At 37.1% G+C, this 12,199-nt stretch overlaps 1 protein-coding gene across 1 annotated transcript in view; it reads right to left on the bottom strand.

Annotated features, from left to right (window-relative positions):
* Positions 1-5,380: 5,380 nt before the first annotated feature.
* Positions 5,381-12,199, bottom strand: part of LOC129644008 (uncharacterized) — a 416,390-nt gene continuing 409,571 nt past the window's right edge. Inside the window, exon 8 of the transcript XR_008710655.1 lies at positions 5,381-5,930. The gene's annotated coding sequence lies outside the window, so the exon portion shown is untranslated. The remainder of the gene's footprint in view (positions 5,931-12,199) is intronic.

Raw genomic sequence — 12,199 nt, 5'->3', positions numbered from 1 at the left:
AACAATCAAAACTGTAAGAAATCCACAAATGAACAGATTTCTCACCTTCGCATGTGGGAAGGGTGAGAGTGGTTGGGAAAGCACACTAAACAAAGCTCTCTGGCTCATTACCTACAGGTACTGACTTCAATTGTCTGGCGGGGTTTGTCCTGTCCCAGATTCCATCTGACCCCAAGGACTCCGGTAGACTTCATAACTCCCATATGGTTTTATCTTTCTCCACTTTCTAGAGCTCATATTCCTCAAACATAGAAGAATAAAATGCAGCTACCATCAGTGGCCTGCCATTCAAATGAGCCTAGCCTAATCACTTGGAAATAGGTCTTCCTTTTCTTTCTGGACTGAAATTAATTTGAACTTGGTCAAACTATGTCAGGAAAATTTTTAAAAATAAATAAGTGTAGTCCTACTGAGAAATAACTAATTATTGCATATACAAGAGAAGTTGAGCCCTTTCTTTTTACATTGGAATCTGTGTTTCATGGAAATTCTGACACTCACTTTGAGGATTAAAATCAATCGGGAATTTTGCCAGTCCCATTTGTTGCTGTCTTCCTGTGCTAGGAAAAACTGCACGTTCTGAGGACAGTCCATGCTGTTCCTATATCCTCGTTGCTAAGGTGATTGGGGAGGATGAAAATACACCAGCAACTCACTGTTAATTTGTTTACAAAAGAATATGAATGAGTTTCACCTCCTGCAGTCAGGAGCACTTTAGCTTCTGCCTAACTCTTTGAATCCAACTGTAGGGGGCAAGGTCATTCTCAACCAAACTGCTTGCAAATTAAGTAAAAACTCCTTCAGTTGTTGTTAAGATACAATTACTCTCAGCTGCCACGTAGGCAATCTGTTAAATAGTCCCAATTAACTAACTATTTAGAGCACAAAGTGAAAAACAGAATATATGTGAAACTAAGTGGGAAAAAAGATCTTTCAATCCCCAAATTAAATGTACCTTGCTTTTCAGAGCAAGCACCTTAACCCCCAGTGTATCAAAATGGTTTGGCAAAACAGTTGACTTGCAGGGTTTTGTGTTTGTGTGTGAATATGTAGAGTCATACATTGTTATTTGTTTGAATAATCAGTTATTACTTTATATAACTGTGTCCAAAAGGACAGGGGTGGGGAATGGTACAAAGACAGTAGTGACTGTCTCAGTTTGTATAAATAATAAAGTAAGGAATTAAAATAATGACCATTGTTTTCCTGCTAATGGGCTCTGTTTTATCGCTTTGTATACTTCCTCTCAAAGCCTAGGCTTATCTTTGATCATGACTGCATCAGAAGCAAGACTAATCATGGATCACTGATTCTGCTTTATGCAATAGCTGGTAAAAAGAATCTTAATGTGATGTAATAAATAAGATTCATACCATGCTACAGGAGAATATTATTTATGAGAGGTAATATAGTGAAATGGTTATGAACATAAACTCCAGTGCTCAACTGCCGAGGTGTACTACTTGCTATTTCATGGTCTAGGGGCAAACACCTTAACTCTAGGTCCTGTTGCATCCTCTGTAAAACAGGAAAAATGAAAGTAACTGAATTATAAATGAGTGAATTTCATGTTAATATAAATTAAATGGAGAGTGAACATTTTGATGGTATTTGTTATTTCTAATATATACATAATATTTTGAATTCTTCAATTAGTATATAGAGAAAATTACAAAACACTTTGAATTCTAGAACTGGAAAGTGTTTTTCTTCATATGAGAAAACTGAAATTTTATATGGCTTTAACACAAATTTCTACCAAGACCTTTTGTTTCCCATCTCTTTAACTGTAAAATGACTTCTCAAATTATTTGATTTGCTAGAAGCTGAGCTAGAAGAAAGTACGGAAAACCCCTAAACCATTCAGGTATGACCTAAATCAAATCCCTTATGATTATACAGTTGAAGTGACAAATAGATTCAAGGGATTAGATCTGATAGAGTGCCTGAAGAACTATGGACAGAGGTTCGTGACATTGTACATGGGGCAGTGATCAAGACCATGCCCAAGAAAAAGAAATGCAAAAAGGCAAAATTATTGTCTGATGAGGCCTTACAAATAGCTGAGAAAAGAAGAGAAGTGAAAGGCAGGAGAAAAGGAAAGATATACCCTTTTTGAATGCAGAGTTCCAAAGAATAGCAAGGAGAGAAAAGAAAGACTTCCTCAGTGATCAATGCAAAGAAATAGAGGAAAACGATAGACTGGAAAAGACTAGAGAGTACTTCAAGAAAATTAGAGATACCAAGGGAATATTTCATGCAAAGATGGGCACGATAAAGAACAGAAATGGTATGGACCTAACAGAAGCAGAAGACATTAAGAAGAGGTGGCAAGAATACACAGAAGAACTCTACAAAAAAGATCTTCATGACCCAGATAATCAGAATGGTGTGATCACTCACCTAGAGCTAGACATCCTGGAATGTGAAGTCAAGTGGGCCTCAGGAAGCATCACTATAAACAAAGCTAGTGGAGGTGATGGAATTCCAGCTGAGCTATTTCAAATACTGAAAGATGATTCTGTGAAAGTGCTGCACTTAATATGCCAGCAAATTTAGAAAACTCAGCAGTGGCCTGGACTGGAAAAGGTCAGCTTTCATTTCAATCCCAAAGAAAAGCAATGCCAAAGAATGCTCAAACTACCGCACAATTGCATTCATCTCACACGCTAGCAAAGTAATGCTCAAAATTTTCCAAGCCAGGCTTCAACAATACATGAACTGTGAACTTCCAGATGTTCAAGCTGGATTTAGAAAAGGCAGAGGAACCAGAGATCAAATTGTGAACATCTGCTGGATCATTGAAAAAGCAAGAGAGTTCCCAAAAAACATCTACTTCTGCTTTATTGACTATGCCAAAGCCTTTCACTATGTGGACCACAACAAACTGGAAAATTCTTCAAGAGATGGGAATATCAGACCACCTGACCTGCCTCTTGAGAAATTTGTATGCAGGTCAGGAAGCAACAGTTAGAACTGGACATGGAACAACAGACTGGTTCAAAATCAGGAAAGGAGTACGTCAAGGCTCTATATTGTCACCCTGCTTATTTAACTTCTATGAAGTGTACATCATGCAAAACACTGGGCTGAATGAAGCACAAGCTGGAATCAAGACTGCTGGGAGAAATATCAATAACCTCAGATATGCAGATGACACCACACTTATGGCAGAATGTGAAGAAGAACTAAAGAGCTTCTTGACGAAAGTGAAAGAGGAGAGTGAAAAAGTTGGCTTAAAACTCAAAATTCAGAAAACAAAGATCATGGCATCTGGTCCCATCACTTCATGGCAAATAGATGGGGCAACAGTGGAAACAGTGACAGACTTTATTTTGGGGGGCTACAAAATCACTGCAGATGGTGACTGCAGCCATGTAATTAAAAGATGTTTACTCCTTGGAAGAAAAGCTATGACCAACCTAGTAGCAATATTAAAAAGCAGAGACATTGCTTTGCCAACAAAGGTCCATCTAGTCAAAGCTACAGTTTTTTCAGGAGTCATGTATGGATGTGAGAATTGGACTATAAAGAAAGCTGATCACCGAAGAATTGATGCTTTTGAACTGTGGTGTTGGAGAAGGCTCCTGAGAGTCCCTTGGACTGCAAGGAGATCAAACCAATCCTAAAGGAGATCAGTCCTGAATATTCATTGGAAAGACTAATACTAAAACTGAAATTCTAATACTTTGGCCACCTGATGGGAAGAACTGACTCATTTGAAAAAACCCTGATCCTGGAAATGATTAAAGGTGGGAGGAGAAGGGGACGAGAGAGGATGAGATGGTTGGATGGCATAACCAATGTGATGGACATGAGTTTGAATGAGCTCTGGGAGTTGGTGATGGACAGAGAAGCCTGGCATGCTGCAGTCCATAGGGTTGCAAAGAGTCAGACACGACTGAGCGAGTGAACTGAACTGAGATGTTACCCACAGTAGATTAAAAACCTAGGAAAATCCTAATATAGTATGACTACTTTTCCTGCTCTTACATTTAAGCTGTTTTAATTGAGGAAAGGAATATTCTTAGAGTTGAAAGAAATCTTAAAAGGCAAAACTCTATCCAATACAGTGCTCTCATTCACTCGTGTATTTATTCTGCTGACTTTTTTTTTTTTTAGTACTCCTTAAGTGCAAGGACTGAACCTTATTTTAATTCTGTATGCTTTTCCGTTGATATAGTGTCTGCACTGAGGCAATGCTTACTTGGAATGGAATATATTTATTCCTCCATTAAGCACATACTGAGTATCTAATAAATGCCAACACTTGGATAAGCTATGGTGTTATAAAGATAAATAGAATAGAGTCTCTGGTCATAAGGAGCTCATATCATGTTGTACAAACTAACTAAATATTATGTGTTAAGTGCTAGACCAGGTGGATGGACAGAGTACAACCGCTTGTACCTGAACTGCAGTGCTCTCCGTAGACTTTGGAAAGTGGGAATGATGTCCTTGGTCTCACGCTTTCTCTTCAACAACCTGGCCCGTACCCCAGCAATGGCTAGCTCTATTCAATACTTTGACCACCTGGTGCAAAGAGCCGACTCATTGGAAAAGACCCTGATGCTAGGAAAGATTGAGGGCAGGAGGAGAAGGGAGAGGCAGCAGAAGAGATGGTTAGATAGCATCACTGACTCAATGGACAGGAGTTTTAACAAACTCCAGAAGAAGGTGAAGGACAAGGAAGCCTAGCCTGCTGTAGTCCACTGGGTCGCAAAGCATCAGACCTGACCTAGTGACCGAACAACAACATAGACTGTTGCTGCTGCTAAGTTGCTTCCGTCGTGTCCGACTCTGTGCGACCCCAGAGACTGCAGCCCACCAGGCTCCTCCTTCCATGGGATTTTCCAGGCAAGAGTACTGGAGTGGGGTGCCATTGCCTTCTCCAACAACATAGACTGGCAATGAGTAATTCTTAAGCATGATTTGACATGTAATGGGGGACTATAAGGACTTTCAACAAGTCCCTGTCTTTTGGAGTTTTAAAATGTGCATTTAATGTGGATAACAAGAGTCAAAGTGTGGGCTGGACTAAGAAGGAGTGGCTTCCCCTTGTTTGGTACACTCGAAACACTGAGACTGTGAGACTTAGAGAACTGTCCTTCAGCATCAGCCCCTGCCCCTCAGAAGTGTTCCTTCATGGGATGCATATTCCGGGAAGTTCAGTCGTGGGTAAGGGAGCCCTTTCTATCATCAAATGTTTCTTATGTTAAATCTTTATATACCTCCTTGTAATTATCAATCACCAGTGCTAATTCTGCCACCTAAATAAGATGCAAAATAAAGCCCTCTACCTTGTAACGTACATTCAAACAGGAGAGGATGTTCTCATTGTTATATCCCTTCATCTTTTTTATTTATTTATTTTTTAAATTTTATTTTTAAACTTTACATAATTGTATTAGTTTTGCCAAATATCAAAATGAATCCGCCACAGGTATACATGTGTTCCCAACTTATATTTTGTATTGGGGTATAGCATTAACAAGGTGATAGCTTCAGGTGAGTGGTGAAGGGACTCAGCTATACATATACATGTATCAATCCCTTCATCTTTTATTAGATTAAATATTCCCTATTTCTTCAGACTTTCCTCTTATTGTAATTTCCATAGACTTCATCACTCCCATTTCTCTTTCAGAAAAAGGGTGTCAGTGAACCTCCTAAAATTGTGAAACTTGGGACTGAACACTCTGAAGGACTCCACACAGTACTGAAACTCCACACAGCTTCATAGGAGGCCCACATTGCATCCTGAAGACAGAACACAGTTTGCAGAAAGAAAATAGAATCACTCTGCAAACTGAAGTCACTTTCAAATGCACAGTATAGCTAATATTTTGTAGATTTTCTCTGGTGTTCTTTAAATCACATACATCAAAGGAGTCAAAAGACTTTGTTCAGAGCCAGTGGCTCAGCAATACCTGTAATAAGGGAAAGTAACATTAGTTATTTCTTAATTAAGACTCTTGTAGCATAAGAAGGTGCTGGGAAATTAATTTGACAGGCTAAATTAACATGCATTACTTTAACAATTAACTCTGATTTATTTTGGAGAAGCTAAGCAAGTATTGATTCATTTCTCCAGCCTTCTATGAGTAATCACATTCAAAGTAAACAACATCAATTATTAAGAATCTGCTCTTGCATGGTAACTAACTTTATATCAAAAGAATAAATGTCAAAACACACTAGATGGGAAGGCTTGAATTGATTTTCTGATAACTAAGAAAAATCTCACTAAAAGCTAACTTATTTACAGTACATGTCTTAGTTTCCTTTTACATTATTTTTCACAGATTTGTCATCCACATCTTTGTACTAGAAGGAAACTCAAGGATCATCTGGTCCAATTCAAATAAATATCAGTATGTGGAGATAAGGAAGTTGTTATAATTGTGAGAGAAGGATGTTTAGTAACCAGATTAATTTTTATCACTGGTCAGTTATTTATCACTGTTCCAGTTAGCTGGAACAATTAGCACTTAGACATTTAATACTTACTACTCAGCCATGATACACTATAATTGTCATTAAGGGGCTTCCCAAGTGGCTCAGTGGTAAAGAATCCATCTGTCAATGCAGGAGACATGGGTTCGATTCCTGGGCCAGAAGGACCCCACGTGCCATGGAATAACTAAGCCTGTGTGCCGCAGCTACTGAAACCCTAGCGCCCATGCTCAGCAACCCAAGAGAAGCCACCACAGTGAGAAGCCCTCACACTGCAACTGGAAAGTAGACCCTACTTGTTGCAACTAGAGAAAAATGCACACAGCAAGGAAGACCCAGCACAGTCTTAATTATAAATAAATAAAATTATTAAAATGTTAATTGTGGTTAAGGACTAATCCTAGTTGACTTTACTAAGGAGAGGAGTGAGGAGACACATGGATAGGTTACTGGTCTATTTCCTCTCTAGGCAATGTGCTGATACTTGCACTTGAAGGTAAGCTTTATTGGTCACTAAAAACACATCAAAATGATTTGTTGATGTAAAATATGGTGGCAGTGTGGGGTCATAAATGGGGAGTGTTAATTTCCTTTTGTTTGTATGTTTCTGTGTCATCTAATTTTTTGCATTGAATATATTCATAATTTGAAAAATCATATGCATCAGTATTTTAGAGAAATATATTATCTCTGATTCTATGATATAAATAGAAAACTAGGGGGTTACAAATGAGTCCCTATTAAAATTCCAAGTAGATTATAATTTATTTAAGAACACTTTTTATTTTGGCCTTTAACCTTGTGGCCTAGTAAAAGCTACACTAAAGGTGAAGTGAAAGTGAAAGGCACTCAGTGGTGTCTGACTCTTTGTGACTTCATGGACTGTAGCCCACTAGGCACCTCTGTCCATGGAATTCTCCAGGAAGAATGGGCTACCATTTCCTTCTCCATACACAGGTGATAGTGCCTATGACATAACCAGAGCTTTGCTCTGATTTTTCCCTCCCAGATTCAAGTCCTTCCCAGCCCCATTTTTCATCTCCGTTTACAAATCAAAGAGATGGAGAAGGGGCAGCAGGCTGCATGCAGTCTTGGCTGTTGGACAGATTTCTTTTCCAGGATGATGAGAGAGTAAATACAGATGGTTATACATAGAAATATCTGCAACAGTGTTGTGGTAGAAGGACTGATTTAATTATTGTTTTTTCCCTATCTATATGTTCTGATTTTTCCATATGGTAATATTATTTAATCTAAAAGTCAGTGAAGATTTTGTAAGATATGATTGTGAGCAGCGGTGCTATATACTTGTTATCAACTGGCTTTCAAAATAGCTTAATTTTCATTATCTGCAATGTAGGAAGGATGCAGAATTCTAGACGAGACCGAGATTAGTGATTTGCCTGTGATTACACAGCAAGGAAATGAAAGCACTTTAAAATAATTTTCACTAGATAAATACCTTTTCCTGACATGTTTGTTTATTTATCTTTAATCTTTTACATATTATCTTAAAAAACATGATGCAAGTCCATAAGAAATGGAAAGAGAAAGCCTGGAAACACTTAGCATTTAATAATAAAATGCATTATACACTGGATTTTTTCCCCTCAAAGCCCAACACTTGCTCCTTTTTTTCTCTTATAAATATCCAATGCTACATTCTTTAGAAGAACTGAATTTGAAGCAGTAAGATTTGAGGGATTAAAAATGTATTTTGCAATTTATAGTATAAACAAATTCAATATTGACAAATGCTCAGCACCAGAAAACACAGAGCAATGACAATGACTTTAGGAAGGAATAAAATTAGGTGGCTTGAAGAATATTCCTTCTTCTGGTTTTGATCTGTAAGCTGACCTAAAGTTTTTTTTTTTTTTAATAGGTAAGTTGAGCCTATCTACATTTATTGATATGATGAATTGTAACATCAAACTGTGTTTACTATGTGACTCTCATTCAGTTCAGTTCAGTTGCTCAGTCGTGCCCAACTCTTTGCGACCCCATGGACTGCAGCACTCTGGGCTTCCCTGTCCATCATCAACACCGGGAGCTTGCTCAAACTCATGCTTATCGAGTTGGTTATACCATCCAACCATCTCATCCTCTGTCATCCCCTTCTCTTCCTGCCTTCAGTCTTTCTCAGCATCAGTGTCTTTTCCAGTTCTTCATATCAGGTGGCCAAAGTATTGGAGTGTTAGCTTCAGCATCAGACCTTCCAATGAATATTCAGGACTGATTTCCATCAGAATTGACTGATTTGATCTCCTTGCAGTCCAAGAGAGTCTCAAGAGTCTTCTCCAACACCACAGTTCAAAAGCAGCAGTTCTTCTGTGCTCAGCTTTCCTATAATCCAACTCTCACATCCATACATGACTACTGGAAAGACCATAGCCTTGGTTTTTGTTTTTGATGGACCTTTGTTGGCAAAGCAATGTCTCTGCTTTTTAATATGCTGTCTAGGTTGGTCATAGCTTTTCTTCCAAGGAGCAAGTGTCTTTTAATTTCATGGCTGCAATCACCATCTGCAGTGATTTTGGAGCCCAGAAAAATAAAATCTCTCACTGTTTCCATTGTTTCCCCATTTATATGCCATGAAGTGATGGGACCAGATGTCATGATCTTAGTTTTCTGAATGTTGAGTTTTAAGCCAACTTTTTCCCTCTCTTCTTTCATTTTCATCAAGAGGCTCGTTAGTTCTTCACTTTCTGCCATAAGGGTGGTATCATCTGCGTATCTGAGGTTATTGATATTTCTCATTGTAATCTTGATCACAGTTTGTGCTTCATCCAGCCTGTATGAATTTCATTAAATAGTCTATTTTCTTTGCTTTTTAATTAAACTTTTTCTTTTATGTTTTCTTGGGTTTAAGAAGACATATATTCAACATAATTATTATCTTATCTTAATGCTTTTATCTAACACTCTTAGTCCCCTTCCTCCTTGGTAGGATGTCAGCTATATTGTCAACTTCAGATAATTTCCTTTTGTTTCAACTTATTACTTTGCAGCATTCAATGAGAATATACTCTTTTCTCTTTTTCTCACATTTTTATCTCTCAAATTTTATTTTTTTATGTTTTTTTGTATGTTACTTTGACAGAGCAAAGAATATATAATAATTTTTCTTTCTCATTCTCACTTATTATAGTTTAGATCTACAATTAAGAATAGCTGACTCTTGAATCAATTTGAATTGTGGTCCTTTTACATGTACTTTTTAAAAAAAATCTCCCACTAAATATATGAATATCCAGGGATAGTTGAATCTGTGGATGTGGACCTGGCTTTGGACAGCTGCCTGTGAAATTACATCAGATAATCTGCACACCTAACATCTGCAATGGTCAATGGTCAACTGTATATTTAATCCTCATTACTAGTCCTTTGTCTAGTTTCCTTAATCATCTCTATGTTAAGTGAAATTCATCTGTTAGTAGATTTCCCAGGAAAGACTCCTGGGTAGTGTTAATTTCAAAGAACAGCTTGGCCCTGTATAAAATGTTTACCCCTTCCTTCAAGTTGAAGGAAGTTGATGGAGTTTTGCACTGCTTTCTTGGTTTGATTCTTGATGACAATAAATTTGATGCCAACCTGAATTTCTTTTCCTTCTGATTTTTTTGCCTAGAAACCCAAAGGGTTCTTTCATTTTTAAAGTTTAATGATTTTACTAGGATATGTCTCATAGTCAACTGTTCTAGATTGATTTGGGGGAATAAAAGGTGGAGCCACTCAATACTCAATATACAGATCCAAGTCTTCATTTCAGAGGAATTTTCTTGAACCATAGTATTTAATATTAGTTCCCTTCATTGGGAACTAGGGTGCAGGAGGACAGATTTAGGAGAAACTTTTACTCTTTGTGTTCTCTGCTACATGTTATTACCTATTCAAAAATAAATAAAATAGTTTAGCAAACTAGAATTTTTATTTAATATTGAATATGCTGTGCAATGTTTGTCACTCACTGTCAATAAAACTTGTTGAAATTCTAAAGGTACCTGTATATTCAACATAGCTATACAAAACAATTTAATGAAAATAGTGTATCTTCTATAAGGTCACATTAAAGGCCAATAATCAATGCTTTATTTTTTAATATTCACAAAAGAAGTTACTTGATTGGCTTAGTTTCAAGAAAAAGTTATGCTTCTGATAGTCCAATTTGATTTTCAGCTTATGTATACTCAATTGTTTTATCCTGTCCACTCCTGTTTTTTGCAATCAAAAATATAAAAAGTCAATCTGAATTATAATTGTATCACTAAAAGTAAAACCAAACCTTTGTTCTTAAATATAATTTAAAATGGTTGAATTTGTTATCTGTCCAAAGTTAGTGAATAGGATTTCCTTGCACGCATTTAAAAAATATTAACTCATTCTTCTCTTTCTATGACCCTATTTTTGTTTTAAGTTAGTGCTTAGTAACCCATAAGACTCATAGAAAACCCCAATAAATGTAAGCTAGACATGTGTGTTTTTCATATTTTGATTTGTTTTATAGAGATTTGTATGTTTATTTCACTCATTTAAAAATGCATGGTGTAGATAGAGAGATGGACTACTGAATCATATAGACTCTTTTCTGAAATGTGAATATGCTGAAGTAACCATTTCTATACACCCACTGGAACCTAATTATACCACACTCTCTTCTAGGGTGGCTTTCTGCACAGCACACGTTTGTATGAGAATAGCTGGAATATGGAAATTGGGTAACTTTCTAAATTTAAGAATATTTAGTTTTTGCTTTGTGAGTGATAATTAAAGAAAATACAAAACAACAGCCAGTGAGAAATATACATTTAGCATAACTGTTCCAGGTTAGGATGACTGTAGAGATTTTTTTCCAATTTCCACTGTATGCTGTCCCCAGACTAATTTCTTTGAAACTGAGGTACTCAACTTTTGTTTGTGACAGGAAGTATGCTATGTAAGTGTTAGTGCTCAGTTTGTGACCCCATGGACTGCAGCCTGCCAGGCCCCTCTGTGGAATTCTCCAGGCAAGAATATTGAAGTGGCTAGCCCCTCCCTTCTCCAGGGGATCTTCCTAACCCAGGGATTGAACCTGGGTCTCCCACATTGCAGGCAGATTCTTTACTGTCTGAGCCACAGTATGATACAGGGAGGAATTTTTTTGGCTATTGAAATAGAAATCTGGATTCGACTTCTAATTTTGTCACTTCCAAGCTTCATGAGGTTAAAAAATTTATTAAACCCCTTTAAGTTCCCTTCCCCCCCACCCCCCATAGAAATGGACATAAGAACACCTACTTGGTTTTGGAGATTAATTGATAATATGTAAAAAGTAATTAACACAGGTTTCATATGTGTGGGCGCACTTATCCTTTCTGCTGTCTGCACTTCTTAAGAAGAACTTTCAAAACAGCTGACTCAGCAATGAATTCCTGTGTTACAGCTCTTGAGCTTCTTATTATGAACAAAACAAAACAAAACAACAACAACAAATGAAATGAAAGCAGCTTTATGGATTGTTCCCAATTCAGAGTTCTCTGCATGAATATTTTCATTGATCTATCCTCTAACCAAATGATAAACCCTCCAGGGAAAACTATGTGACACCAAACTGTGACATTTATTATGATATTCCTATATCTAATTAACTGGTTGTAGGAACAAGGCATGTGTATCTATGATTTTGTGAGCCTAGAGTATATTAGAGAATCTAAAGATCATGAACTAAGGTAAGAAATCTGAATACAAGTATCCTCATAATACCTGA

The sequence above is a fragment of the Bubalus kerabau genome, chromosome 2, assembly GCF_029407905.1.
Source record: "Bubalus kerabau isolate K-KA32 ecotype Philippines breed swamp buffalo chromosome 2, PCC_UOA_SB_1v2, whole genome shotgun sequence".
NCBI lineage: Eukaryota > Metazoa > Chordata > Mammalia > Artiodactyla > Bovidae > Bubalus > Bubalus kerabau.
This window is presented reverse-complemented; position numbering and strand designations above follow the sequence as displayed.